Genomic DNA, 15128 nt, shown 5'->3' with positions numbered 1-15128 from the left:
TTGTGCTGGAAACATGGGGGAGGCTGCAGGGGGTGATGGTTGGGGTTGGACTGCAAGATGTCAAGGACCTAAAACTCCCCAGATGAACCTACCCAGACCTTGCGCTCATCATCGGAAGCCCCTCTTCACATGCCTCCTCCACACAAGAAGGGGCCTTTTCTGTGGTGGCTCCCCATTAGTGGGTTGCTCTCCCCAGGGAGGCTTGCCTGGTGCCTTTAGATGCCAGGCAAAAATGGTCCTCTTCAATCAGGCCATTGGCTGATTAACCTCCTATGCCCTTTCAACTGTGTTTGTTAGAGGGAGAGGAGTTATTGGTTTGCTTTGGTTCTTGTTTTTATTCTGTATTTTGTGCTTTTTAACTTGCATTTTTATGTTGTGAACTGCCCGGAGATCTACGGGTGAAGGGCAGTATACAAATTTTTAAAATATAATATTCTTAATTCCTTCACTTGACTCAGGACCGCTGTGCAGGCCCTGAAACAACTGATTGGGCGTGTTGAATACCTTGACGATTTTGAGGTTTTGGGGTTGCAAAGCTGCTGGGATATGCTGTCAAGTCCAGAAAGCTTTTTCAAAGGCATTCGTCTTCTGGCAAGGTAAGAAGGTGAAAAGGACTGGCAGGTGAGGCATGAAGAGCAAGGCCTGCTTTCTGGGGAAATGGGGATAAACTTCTTATTTATTTCAGAAAATGTACCATATTGTTCACTCTATAAGACACACTTTCCCCCTCCTAAAAAGTAAGGGGAAATGTGTGTGCATCTTAGGGAGCGAATGCAGGCGGGAGGCTCTGCTCAGCGTTCAAGTAACCTGGTGGTGGTTGTTGTTGTGCAGGAACGCTGGGTGGTTCTTCCTGCCAGCTTCAGACTTGTGAATTCTTTGTCTCTTACTCTTATGTTTCAGGACTTTGTTCACCTCCTCAACAGAACAGTATAATAGGATTGCCCGATTGGCACGGAAATATATGTGCTGTCCGAACAACAAGAAGAAAGCCATTGGCATGGCGTTTTACTTGGAGGTAGGAACTGGAAACAGGGAATGCCTGTTCTAATGTTTCTAATGGTTTCTTTATTCCTCACAATTTAACTGTCAAATGTTCTTTAGTATTTACACATTTTTTATTTAATTGTACAACTTCAACTGCATTCACTGCTATCATGTCTAATATATATGGACAGTGTTTTTTTGATAGAAGATGAATGTATACATAATAAAAGATGCACTTACAGTGGCTTTGCTCCAACTTAGGGGATGTCCGACTCTGATACAGACACTTCCGTGACCTAGCGCGCAAGTTACTGCAGGCAGCAATCATACAGGTATTCCGTTAATGGATGAGCAAGTCTTCACCTTTGGAAGGCTAAGATTTTTCTTAAAATTACATTTTTATATGTACTATTGGAAACACCTTAAAGCTGGTATAAGTTCATATGTATTTATTTTTGCCTGCTTTAAAGATTGATTTTTGTATGTCTGCTGGTTTATTATATATCTTTTTTTCTCTTTGTTCCGCTATGTATCGGGGTGGGGAGACATAATAACAACAACAACAACAACAACAGCAACAACAATAATAATTCTTTGCTCGTCCAAATAAGCTTTTTTCATATATTTATTGAGGCCACTAAGTCTTTGAACTGAAGAGATTTCTCCAGTTTCAAGCGTCATCTCATGCTCTTTATGAGCCAAGTCCAAACCCTCCTGCAGTTCAGACCCAGCTTAGGATGTGTTTGGTTCAGCATGATTCCAACCAGCTCATACTCTTTCCTTCCCTTTCCAACCAAAATGTACCTGACTGTGAGAGCAGAGGTGAGTTAGATTGGGAGGGCCATGCCCAGCCCTAGAGGTTGGAAGGCGGGGTCCAGGCCCACCAGAAACCAGCAGAGAACTCCATAGTTCCAAATGGAAGCACCAGCCTAGCTTCTGCTGCAGCCACGTTGGGATGAGAAGGGGCAGGAGGGGTCATGCGTGGTGGGTGCTTCTTGCTGGAGACCATTGATTTGAAGTGAGCTGCTTTGGGGGCCAACCTGAATCAATCCCAAAATAACCCGTTCAAGAGGTGCTTTTTAGAAACTGAGCTCACACTAAAACTGTAAAACCATGAAAATATATGCTTATGAAATACATGATATTTGTTGTCTGATAAGGGGGGGGGCAGCAGCTCTATACCTTCCATGGGTCACAACAAGCCTGGGGGTCAAAACAAAGCACCACCATCTCAGGTGAATATCAGGATTGAGTCCATTGCTCAACTTTATCTGGTGTCACTTAGGCTCTGCCAGTGAGACCACTTGTGCTGCTGCTGCTGCCGCTGCCCTGTCTGGCTGTCAAAGCCTCAACGACCTGCGCTGCTGCTGCAGCACATTCTGACGGGCAAAGCCTCGATGACCTGCGCTGCTGCCGCTGCCCTGTCTGGCTGTCAAAGCCTCGACGACCTGCGCTGCTGCCTCTTCCTTTTCTGGCTGTCAAAGCCTCGAAGATCTGAGCTGCTGCCGCAGCCCCTTCTGGCTGTCAAAGCCTCGAAAATCTGCGCTGCTGCCTCTGCCTCTTCTGGCTGTCAAAGCCTCGACGACCTGCACTGCTGCCTCTTCCGTTTCTGGCTGTCAAAGACTCGACGACCTGCGCAATAGCCGCTGCCCCTTCTGGCTGTCAAAGCCTCAACGATCTGCGCTGCTGCCTCTTCCTTTTCTGGCTGTCAAAGCCCCGATGACCTGTGCTGCTGCCGCTGCCCCTTCTGGCTGTCAAAGCCTCGACGATCTGCGCTGCTGCTGCAGCACATTCTGACGGTCAAAGCCTTGACGACCTGTGCTGCTGCCGCTGCGCCTTCTGGCTGTCAAAGCCTCAACAATCTGCGCTGCTGCCTCTGCCTCATCTGGCTGTCAAAGCCTTGACAACCTGCGCTGCTGACGCTTCTGGCTGTAAAAGCCTCGACGACCTGCTGCCGCTGCCCCTGCTAGCTGTCAAAGCCTCGACGATTGGTGCTGCTGCCTCTGCCTCTTCTGGCTGTCAAAGCCTCGACAACCTGCACTGCTGCCTCCGACTCTTCTGGCTGTCAAAGCCTTGACGACCTGCGCTGCTGACACTGATGCTTCTGGCTGTCAAAGCCTCGACGACCTGCGCTGGTGCCGCTGCCCCTTCTGGCTGTTAAAGCCTCGACGACCTGTGCTGCTGCCTCTGCCTCTTCTGGCTGTCAAAGCCTTGATGACCTGCACTGCTGCCTCTGCCTCTTCTGGGTGTCAAAGCCTCGACAACCTGCACTGCTGCCTCCGCTTCTTCTGGCTGTCAAAGCCTTGACGACCTGCGCTGCTGACACTGATGCTTCTGGCTGTCAAGGCCTCGACGACCTGCGCTGGTGCCGCTGCCCCTTCTGGCTGTTAAAGCCTCGACGACCTGTGCTGCTGCCTCTGCCTCTCCTGGCTGTCAACGCCTTGACGACCTGTGTTGCTGCCGCTGCCCCTTCTGGCTGTCAATGCCTCAACGATCTACGCTGCTGCCTCTGCCTCTTCTGGCTGTCAAAGCCTCGATGACCTGCACTGCTGCCTCCGCCTCCTCTGGCTGTCAAAGCCTTGACAACCTGCGCTGCTGACGCTTCTGGCTGTCAAAGCCTCAACGATCTGCGCTGCTGCCTCTGCCTCTTCTGGCTGTCAAAGCCTCGACAATCTGTGCTGCTGCCTCTGCCTCTTCTGGCTGTCAAAGCCTGGACGACCTGCACTGCTGCCTCTTCCTTTTCTGGCTGTCAAAGCCTCGACGACCTGCGCTGCTGCCTCTTCCTTTTCTTGTTGTCAAAGCCTCGAAGACCTCGGCTGCTGCCGCAGCCCCTTCTGGCTGCCAAAGCCTCAACGATCTGCGCTGCTGCCACAGCCCCTTCTGGCTGTCAAAGCCTCAACGATATGCGCTGCTGCCTCTGCCTCTTCTGGCTGTCAAAGCCTCGACGACCTGTGCTGCTGCCTCTTCCTTTTCTGGCTGTCAAAGTCTCGACAACCTGCTCTGCTGCCGCTGCCCCTTCTGGCTGTCAATGCCTCAACGATATGCGCTGCTGCCTCTGCCTCTTCTGGCTGTCAAAGTCTCGATGAGCTGAACTGCTGCCTCCGCGTCTTCTGGCTGTCAAAGACTCGACAACCTGCGCTGCTGCTGCTGCCCATTCTGGCTGTCAAAGCCTCAGCGACCTGCGCTGCTGCCTCCGCCTATTCTGGCTGTCAAAGCCTCGACGACCTGCACTGCTGCCGCAGCCCCTTCTTGTTGTCAAAGCCTCGACAACCTGTGCTGCCGCCTCTGCCCCTTCTGGCTGTCAAAGCCTCGACAACCTGTGCTGCTGCCTCGGCTTCTTCTGGAAGTCAGAGATTCGATGACCTTTGCTGCTGCCGCTGCCCCGTCTGGCTGTCAAAGCCTCAACGACCTGCTCTGCTGCCGCTGCCCCTTCTGGCTGTCAAAGACTCGACGACCTGTGCTGCTGCCTCTGTCGCTTCTGGCTGTCAAAGCCTCAACGATCATCGCTGCTGCCTCTGCCTCTTCTGGCTGTCAAAGCCTCGACGACCTGCACTGCTGCCTATTCCTTTTCTGGCTGTCAAAGCATCAACGATCTGCGCTGCTGCCACAGACCCTCCTGGCTGTCAAAGCCTCAAGGTCCTGCACTGCTGCCTCTTCTTTTTCTGGCTGACAAAGCCTCGATGACCTGCGCTGCTAACGCTTCTGGCTGTCAAATCCTCGACGACCTGCTGCCGCTGCCCCTTCTGGCTGTCAAAGCCTCGACGATCTGCGCTGCTACCTCTGCTGCTTCTGGCTGTCAAAGCCTCGACGATCTGCGCTGCTGCCTCTGCCTCTTCTGGCTGTCAAAGCCTCAAGGTCCTGCACTGCTGCCTCTTCTTTTTCTGGCTGTCAAAGCCTCAATGACCTGCGCTGCTGCCTCTTCCTTTTCTTGTTGTCAAAGCCTCAATGACCTGCGCTGCTGCTGCAGCCGCTTCTAGCTGTCAAAGCCTCAACGATCTGCGCTGCTGCCACAGCCTCTTCTGGCTGTCAAAGCCTCAACGATATGCGCTGCTGTCTGCCTCTTCTGGCTGTCAAAGCCTCGACGACCTGCACTGCTGCCTCCGCCTCCTCTGGCTGTCAAAGCCTTGACAACCTGCGCTGCTGACGCTTCTGGCTGTCAAAGCCTCAACGATCTGCGCTGCTGCCTCTGCCTCTTCTGGCTGTCAAAGCCTCGACAATCTGTGCTGCTGCCTCTGCCTCTTCTGGCTGTCAAAGCCTGGACGACCTGCACTGCTGCCTCTTCCTTTTCTGGCTGTCAAAGCCTCGACGACCTGCGCTGCTGCCTCTTCCTTTTCTTGTTGTCAAAGCCTCGAAGACCTCGGCTGCTGCCGCAGCCCCTTCTGGCTGCCAAAGCCTCAACGATCTGCGCTGCTGCCACAGCCCCTTCTGGCTGTCAAAGCCTCAACGATATGCGCTGCTGCCTCTGCCTCTTCTGGCTGTCAAAGCCTCGACGACCTGTGCTGCTGCCTCTTCCTTTTCTGGCTGTCAAAGTCTCGACAACCTGCTCTGCTGCCGCTGCCCCTTCTGGCTGTCAATGCCTCAACGATATGCGCTGCTGCCTCTGCCTCTTCTGGCTGTCAAAGTCTCGATGAGCTGAACTGCTGCCTCCGCGTCTTCTGGCTGTCAAAGACTCGACAACCTGCGCTGCTGCTACTGCCCATTCTGGCTGTCAAAGCCTCAGCGACCTGCGCTGCTGCCTCCGCCTATTCTGGCTGTCAAAGCCTCGACGACCTGCACTGCTGCCGCAGCCCCTTCTTGTTGTCAAAGCCTCGACAACCTGTGCTGCCGCCTCTGCCCCTTCTGGCTGTCAAAGCCTCGACAACCTGTGCTGCTGCCTCGGCTTCTTCTGGAAGTCAGAGATTCGATGACCTTTGCTGCTGCCGCTGCCCCGTCTGGCTGTCAAAGCCTCAACGACCTGCTCTGCTGCCGCTGCCCCTTCTGGCTGTCAAAGACTCGACGACCTGTGCTGCTGCCTCTGTCGCTTCTGGCTGTCAAAGCCTCAACGATCATCGCTGCTGCCTCTGCCTCTTCTGGCTGTCAAAGCCTCGACGACCTGCACAGACCCTCCTGGCTGTCAAAGCCTCAAGGTCCTGCACTGCTGCCTCTTCTTTTTCTGGCTGACAAAGCCTCGATGACCTGCGCTGCTAACGCTTCTGGCTGTCAAATCCTCGACGACCTGCTGCCGCTGCCCCTTCTGGCTGTCAAAGCCTCGACGATCTGCGCTGCTACCTCTGCCTCTTCTGGCTGTCAAAGCCTCAAGGTCCTGCACTGCTGCCTCTTCTTTTTCTGGCTGTCAAAGCCTCAATGACCTGCGCTGCTGCCTCTTCCTTTTCTTGTTGTCAAAGCCTCAATGACCTGCGCTGCTGCTGCAGCCGCTTCTGGCTGTCAAAGCCTCAACGATCTGCGCTGCTGCCACAGCCTCTTCTGGCTGTCAAAGCCTCAACGATATGCGCTGCTGTCTGCCTCTTCTGGCTGTCAAAGCCTCGACGACCTGCACTGCTGCCGCAGCCCCTTCTGGCTGTCAAAGCCTCGACAACCTGTGCTGCCGCCTCTGCCCCTTCTGGCTGTCAAAGCCTCGACAACCTGTGCTGCTGCCTCTGGTTCTTCTGGAAGTCAGAGACTCGATGACCTTTGCTGCTGCCGCTGCCCCGTCTGGCTGTCAAAGCCTCAACGACCTGCTCTTCTGCCACAGCCCCTTCTGGCTGTCAAAGCCTCGATGACCTGCACTGCTGCCTCCGCCTCTTCTGGCTGTCGAAGCCTTGACAACCTGCGCTGCTGACGCTTCTGGCTGTCAAAGCCTTGACGACCTGCTGCTGCTGCCCTTTCTGGCTGTCAACGCCTCATCGATCTGCGCTGCTACCTCTGCCACTTCTGGCTGTCAAAGCCTCGACGACCTGCGCTGCTGCCTCTTCCTTTTCTTGTTGTCAAAGCCTCGATGACCTGCGCTGCTACCGCAGCCCCTTCTGGCTGTCAAAGCCTCAACGATCTGCACTGCTGCCACAGCCTCTTCTGGCTGTCAAAGCCTCAACGTTATGCGCTGCTGTCTCTGCCTCTTCTGGCTGTCAAAGCCTTGATGTCCCGTGCTGCTGCCGCTGCCCCTTCTGGCTTTCAAAGCCTCAACGATCTGCGCTACTGCCGCTGCCCCTTCTGGCTGTCAAAGCCTCAACTTCCTGCGCTGCTGCCACTGCCCATTCTGCCTGTCAAAGCCTCGACGATCTGCACTGCTGCCTCTGCCTCTTCTAGCTGTCAAAGCCTCGACAACCTGTGCTGCTGCCTCTTCCTTTTCTGGCTGTCATGGCCTTGATGACCTGCGCTGCTGCTTCTTCCTTTTCTTGTTGTCAAAGCCTCGATGACCTGCGCTGCTAACGCAGCCCCTTCTGGCTGTCAAAGCCTCAACGATCTGCACTGCTGCCACAGCCTCTTCTGGCTGTCAAAGCCTCAACGTTATGCGCTGCTGTCTCTGCCTCTTCTGGCTGTCAAAGCCTTGACGTCCCGTGCTGCTGCCGCTGCCCCTTCTGGCTTTCAAAGCCTCAACGATCTGCGCTACTGCCGCTGCCCCTTCTGCCTGTCAAAGCCTCGACGATCTGCACTGCTGCCTCTGCCTCTTCTGGCTGTCAAGCCTCGACGATATGCGCTGCTGCCTCTGCCTCTTCTGGCTGTCAAAGCCTCGATGTCCTGCGTTTCTTCCGCTGCCCCTTCTGGCTGTTAAAGCCTCAACGATATGCGCTGCTGCCGCTGCCTCTTCTGGCTGTCAAATCCTTAATGAACTGTGCTGCTGCCTATGCCTCTTCTGGCTGTTAAAGCCTCGACGACCTGTGCTGCTGAGTCTGCCTCTTCTGGCTGTCAAAGCCTCGATGACCTGCACTGCTGCCTCTGCCTCTTCTGGGTGTCAAAGCCTCGACAACCTGCACTGCTGCCTCCGCCTCTTCTGGCTTTCAAAGCCTTGACGAACTGCGCTGCTGACACTGATGCTTCTGGCTGTCAAGGCCTCGACGACCAGCGCTGGTGCCACTGCCCCTTCTGGCTGTTAAAGCCTCGACGACCTGTTCTGCTGCTTCTGACTCTCCTGGCTGTCAACGCCTTGACGACCTGTGCTGCTGCCGCTGCCCCTTCTGGCTGTCAATGCCTCAACGATCTACGCTGCTGCCTCTGCCTCTTCTGGCTGTCAAAGCCTCGATGACCTGCACTGCTGCCTCCGCCTCCTCTGGCTGTCAAAGCCTTGACAACCTGCGCTGCTGACGCTTCTGGCTCTCAAAGCCTCAACGATCTGCGCTGCTGCCTCTGCCTCTTCTGGCTGTCAAAGCCTCGACAATCTGTGCTGCTGTGTCTGCCTCTTCTGGCTGTCAAAGCCTGGACGACCTGCACTGCTGCCTCTTCCTTTTCTGGCTGTCAAAGCCTCGACGACCTGCGCTGCTGCCTCTTCCTTTTCTTCTTGTCAAAGCCTCGAAGACCTGCGCTGCTGCCGCAGCCCCTTCTGGCTGTCAAAGCCTCAACGATCTGCGCTGCTCCAAAGCCTCTTCTGGCTGTCAAAGCCTCAACGATATGCGCTGCTGCCTCGGCCTCTTCCGGCTGTCAAAGCCTCGACGAACTGTGCTGCTGCCTCTTCCTTTTCTGGCTGTCAAAGTCTCGACAACCTGCTCTGCTGCTGCTGCCCATTCTGGCTGTCAAAGCCTCAACGATATGCGCTGCTGCCGCTGCCCCTTCTGGCTGTCAAAGTCTCAACAATCAGCGCTGCTGCCTCTGCCTCTTCTGGCTGTCAAAGTCTCGATGAGCTGAACTGCTGCCTCCGCCTCTTCTGGCTGTCAAAGACTCGACAACCTGCTCTGCTGCCTCCGCCTCTTCTGGCTGTCAAAGCCTTGACGACCTGCGCTGCTGACACTGATGCTTCTGGCTGTCAAGGCCTCGACGACCTGCGCTACTGCCGCTGCCCCTTCTGGCTGTCAAAGACTCGACGACCTGTGCATCTGCCTCTGTCGCTTCTGGCTGTCAAAGCCTCAACGATCATCGCTGCTGTATCTGCCTCTTCTGGCTGTCAAAGTCTCGATGAGCTGAACTGCTGCCTCCGCCTCTTCTGGCTGTCAAAGACTCGACAACCTGCGCTGCTGCTGCTGCCCATTCTGGCTGTCAAAGCCTCAGCGACCTGCACTTCTGCCTCTGCCTCTTCTGGCTGTCGAAGCCTTGACAACCTGCGCTGCTAACGCTTCTGGCTGTCAAAGCCTCGACGACCTGCTACCTCTGCTGCTTCTGGCTGTCAAAGCCTCGACGATCTGCGCTGCTACCTCTGCTGCTTCTGGCTGTCAAAGCCTCGACGATCTGCGCTGCTGCCTCTGCCTCTTCTGGCTGTCAAAGCCTAGACAATCTGTGCTGCTGCCTCTTCTTTTTCTGGCTGTCAAAGCCTCGATGACCTGCGCTGCTGCCTCTTCCTTTTCTTGTTGTCAAAGCCTCAATGACCTGCGCTGCTGCCGCAGCCGCTTCTGGCTGTCAAAGCCTCAACGATCTGCGCTGCTGCCACAGCCTCTTCTGGCTGTCAAAGCCTCAACGATATGCGCTGCTGTCTGCCTCTTCTGGCTGTCAAAGCCTCGACGACCTGCACTGCTGCCGCAGCCCCTTCTGGCTGTCAAAGCCTCGACAACCTGTGCTGCCGCCTCTGCCCCTTCTGGCTGTCAAAGCCTCGACAACCTGTGCTGCTGCCTCTGGTTCTTCTGGAAGTCAGAGACTCGATGACCTTTGCTGCTGCCGCTGCCCCGTCTGGCTGTCAAAGCCTCAACGATCTGCGCTGCTGCCACAGCCTCTTCTGGCTGTCAAAGCCTCAACGATATGCGCTGCTGTCTGCCTCTTCTGGCTGTCAAAGCCTCGACGATCTTCGCTGCCGCTGCTGCCCCTTCTGGCTGTCAAGCCTCGACGATATGCGCTGCTGCCTCTTCCTCTTCTGGCTGTCAAAGCCTTAATGAACTGTGCTGCTGCCTTTGCCTTTTCTGGCTGTCAAAGGGTTGACGACCTGCGCTGCCGCCGCTGCCCCTTCTGGCTGTCAAAGCCTCGACGGCCTGCACTGCTGCCGCTGCCTCTTCTGGCTGTCAAAGCCTTAATGAACTGTGCTGCTGCCTATGCCTCTTCTGGCTGTCAAAGGGTCGACAACCTGCGCTGCTGCCGCTGCCCCTTCTGGCTGTCAAAGCCTCGACGGCCTGCACTGCTGCCGCTGCCCCTTCTGGCTGTCAAAGCCTCGAAGTCCTGCGCTGCCGCCGCAGCCCCTTCTGACTGGGAATCTGGAGACCCATTAAAAATCACAGGCGGGTGAAGCCTGTGAACATGGGATTCGGCGGGCACCCTTTGCACCTCCCCTACCCGTGGGGAAACCCGGTTTCAGGTATCCGGAGCGACGTGGGGTGAGCGGCACGGTGCTTAGATTCGACTGCTTCTTCCACGGAGCGAAGCCGCTATGCTGTTGCCGGAGAGCGCTGACTTTTTTCTTGTGGACAATTTGACTTTAAAGCAACTACCCATGAGTAGAGCTGAAGCAGGAGAATTGAATTTTTAAACGTCTAATTTGGTATCGAAACGGGGAGGTTCAACACAGGAAGTCCGCCTTCCCCTTTTGTAACTAGACTGAAGCAACGAGGCTGCAAGCTGAAGTCTTTGAAAGCCTATTGTAAAGGACTAAATTTCCATTGGTAAAAAACATTAAACCCCCCTTGGAGGCCGGAGAAGGGGGGAGGGAGTTTTGGACGGAGCATGTCTGCAGGAGAGAGCGAAGAGAGTTAAAATACCACTGCTCCGACCCTGGAAACGGGCTGGTAGCAGGACTGACGTTCATTGACAGTGATTAGAATGTTCATTGACAGCTAGCTAAATAAGAGAAATACATTGTTTCCACTGTCTCTGTCTGCTCTTAAAAAGGAGTAAAAGTAACTGAAAATTGAAACTAACTTCATTGTTTGAACTGTGTTTAAAAGGGGACATTACGGATTAATATAAATAGAAACTGTTTCCCCCTAGAGGAAGCTTTTGAAACTGTTACAAGTGCTGGGCTGGGGAAATTTCCAGCTGCAAGATAAAAAACTGTGTGACTCTGGGACTGACCTTGAATCTTTTAAGTGTTATGGCAAATGGAAAGGAAAAAACAGACCAGTCAATTCCTGAAAAAACATTAAGGTCTGGGAAGACTTTGCAGCAACCCAGGAGAGCCTCAACATCAGCCCCCCTGCCTCTTCAGCTGCTGTACCAGCATACTCAAAATCAAGAGGAATGTCAACAGAAGAGGCCTTAGCGGTTGCATTAAGCAAGATAAATGATTCATTGTAACAGCTTAACAAGAAAGTGGATGTGGCAACCACTAAAATTGATTTAGTATAAATAATCTGGGTCAAAAGGTGAATACCAGTACAGAAACCATTCAGAAATTGATACAGGAATCTACTTTGATACAGCAGACTGCGGAGGAAGCCAGGGAAAAAGCTGTTGCTGTGGAATGTAAAGTAACACAACTGGAGAGAGAGAGAGTCCCAGCCCTACAGAGGCAACTTGATGACCATAAGTTGAAGCTTGCTATGATTGAACTTAAAGAAAAACAGACAAATCTGAGGATCAGAGCTTTACCTGAATTGGAGAAGGAAAGTTTGATCAGAGCTTTACCTGAATTGGAGAAGGAAAGTTTGATAGACTTTCTCACGCAGGAATTTGCCAACTTTTGGGACTTGGACTTGGGCCGAGAAGAGTTTAGAATTGTGAAGGCCTTCAGACTTGGAAGAGGAGGGAAAAAAGAGAAGAATAGAATAAGAGATTGCTTGATTACCCTCCAAATCAAAGAAGAGAGAGACAGAATATTGGGTTGGCACTACCAGAAGAACTTAGAAGTACAACAGTCAAGAGTGGAAATTTTTTAAGACATCCCGAAATATCTCTTGGATCTTAGGCCTAACTACAGAGACTTGGTTGCCCTGCTGAGAAGGAATAAAATCATCTTTAGGTGGGAGTTTCCCCAAGGTCTATCTTTCAGTTTCAAAGGAAGGAAAATAAAAATAAGATCAGTAGAAGATAAAGTAAAGTTTTGTATAAATACGAAGAAGATCTGCAGAAGGAACTTGGAAAAGGGCCACGAGCATCGGATAGAAGATCACCAGATAGAGGACTAGAGCAAAGAGCATCGGATCACCAAATAGAGGAATATTGGATATATCAGCATTACCCTTTGGATTGGATCCCCCAGTGAACGTGTCACCAACACCACCAACAGAAGAGCAAGCATTGGGCGCAGTTGGAGGAATATCAGTGTAATTACATCATGGCGTTGCAAGTTTTGAGCTGGAATGTAAATGGACTGAACTCCCCAGAAAAAAGGCGGAGAGTCTCATTTATTGAAAAAAGAACAATTGGACTTGAACTGTTTACAAGAAACACATGTGATAAGGCTACACAGGAAGATATTGAGTAATAAAAGATTGGGCCATGAATTTATCTCATCAGATAAAGTTTAAAAAAGAGGAGTGGTCCTTTATGCAAAGGAGAGCCTATCACCGAAATTTATATTCAAAGATGACCAAGGAAGATTTGTTGCAATTGAAATTCAATCACAAGGAGAGCAGTTCTTGATAGTAGGCATCTATGCACCAAATGAAGGAAAATCGGAGTTCTTTAAGAAGTTACATGAGACTCTGATGGATTATATGGACTATAATATGATTTTGATGGGAGATATGAATGGAGTGGTGTCTACAAATATGGACAAGGCACAGAGACAGGTAGTCACTAAAGATGGTAGACTACCAAAAACCTTTTTTGACATGACTGAAAATATGGACTTAGTTGACATTTGGAGAATGAAGAGTCCTCGGGGAAGAGAGGGAACTTTCTTCTCTGAGGCTAAAATGACATGGACAAGAATTGACCAAATTTGGATAACTAGAGGACTGGTTCCGAAGACTAGCAAAGTGGAGATTTGCCCCAAAACTTGTTCTGACCATAATGCTGTGAAGATGGAAATTAAATTGACGCCAATTGGTTCCTTTAGATGGAGGATGAACGATACATTGTTCAGGAATGAAGAAGTGACCAAGAAGGCCCAAAAAAGTCTGAGAGACTATTTTGAGATAAATATGACTACTACAGTGGAAAAAAAGAATAATTTGGGACGCAAGTAAAGCGGTTATGAGAGGATTTTTAATACAACAGAATGCAGTTAAGAAGAGAACTCAAAATGAAAAAAAGGATAAAATCCTGGAGAAAATAAAGGAAGGAGAGAAGAAACTGAGAGCAAAACCAAAGTCACAGGAGATCCTGAAAGAGATAAAGTTATACCAAGTACAATATACGAAGCTGATGAATCAGGAAATAGAATGGAAGATTAAACAGATGAGGCAAAAGACATTTGAATCGGCAAATAAGTGTGGAAAATTGTTGGCCTGGCAAATGAAAAAAAGACAAAAACTTAATACTATTACTAATTTGGAAGTGGAAGGAAAGAATATACAGAACCCAGTGGAGATTAGGAAGTGTTTTCAGAGGTATTTTAAACAACTTTATACACAGGAGAAGCAGAAAGAAATGGATATTGATCGATTTTTGAAAATAAATGGACTACATAAAATCTCTCAGGAAAGCCAGCTAATGTTGAATTACAAAATAACAGATCAGGAAGTGGAAGGGGCCATCCAGAACATGCAATTAGGTAAATCTCCAGGACTGGATGGTTTGACTTCAAGATATTACAGACCTTTGAAAGAATGGTTAATACAACCATTGAAGGAAGTCTGTAATGAAATATTGGAGGGGAAAAGGGCACCAGAGTCGTGGAAGGAAGCTTATATTACACTTATACCGAAAACAGAGACTGAAAAGACACAGCTTAAGAATTACCGCCCCATATTGCTGCTTAATGTGGATTACAATTTTTTTGCAGATATTTTGGCTAAAAGATTAAAAAAGGTGTTCTCCCGGGCAGACATTTGTCTGATAATACGAGGAATATAATTAATATTCTAGAAAAATTACAAGTGAATATCAATACTAAGGCAGTTTTGATTTTTGTAGATGCAGAGAAGGCCTTTGACAACATTTATTGTTTTATGAAGAAGAATCAACAGGGGATGGGGGTAGGTCAAGGTTTTGAAAATGGTATAGGTGCAATTTATTCAGAACAAAAGGCAAAATTAATTGTGAACAATGTAGTGACAGAAGAGTTTAGGATTGAGAAAGGGACACGACAAGGCTGCCCAATTTCTCCATTGCTCTTTATATCGGTCCTTGAGGTTTTGGTAAATATGATTAGAAAGGACCAAGAGGTTAAAGGTATACAACTGGGATCTAAACAGTACTAAACAGTACAAACTGAAAGCATTTGCTGATGATTTAGTATTGACTTTACAGGAGCCAGAATCTAGTACTAAAAGAGTACTGGAACTGATTCAAGAATTCAGACAGGTAGCAGGTTTTAAGTTGAACAAGATGAAAACTAAGGTTTTAGAGAAAAACTTAACTGTGAATGAGAGAGAGAAGTTTCAGGAGGAGACAGGACTAACATTGGTTAAGAAAGTGAAATATTTAGGGGTTAACATGACTGCTAAGAATGTGAACTTATTTAAGGATAATTATGAAAAATGTTGGATTGAAGTGAAAAGGGACTTAGAAATATGGTCAAATTTGAAGTTATCATTGTTAGGCCGAATTGCTGTGATAAAAATGAATGTATTGCCAAGTTGTTTTTGTTTCAAACATTGCAAATTCTGGACAAGATGGATTGTTTCAAGAAGTGGCAGAAAGATATTTCTAGATTTGTCTGGCAGGGCAAGAAGCCTAGAATAAAATTTAAGATATTAACTGATGCTAAAGAAAGAGGTGGATTTGCCCTGCCAGACCTTAAACTTTACTATGAATCAGCTGCTTTTTGCTGGCTGAGAGAATGGCTGCTTCTTGAAAACACTGACATGCTGGATCTAGAAGGTTTCAATAATGCATTTGGTTGGCATGCATATTTGTGGTATGATAAGGTAAAAGCACATAAAGCGTTTAAAAACCATATTGTTAGAAAAGCACTGTTCAATGATTGGATAAGATATAAGGATTTGTTAGAAAAGAAAACCCCAAGATGGTTGTCACCAATAGAAGCGAAGGCA

The 15128-nt window shown here is 50.2% G+C and overlaps 1 protein-coding gene across 1 annotated transcript in view; it reads left to right on the top strand.

The window, feature by feature from the left end:
• LOC309330766 (maestro heat-like repeat family member 5) overlaps positions 1 to 15128 on the top strand; it is a gene marked incomplete at its 3' end in the record, with an annotated part of 116059 nt that overhangs the window by 34525 nt on the left and 66406 nt on the right. The gene's annotated exons all lie outside the window — the stretch shown is intronic.

Source organism: Podarcis erhardii, assembly GCF_964252035.2.
Source record: "Podarcis erhardii genome assembly, chromosome: 15".
Taxonomy (NCBI): domain Eukaryota; kingdom Metazoa; phylum Chordata; class Lepidosauria; order Squamata; family Lacertidae; genus Podarcis; species Podarcis erhardii.
This window is presented reverse-complemented; position numbering and strand designations above follow the sequence as displayed.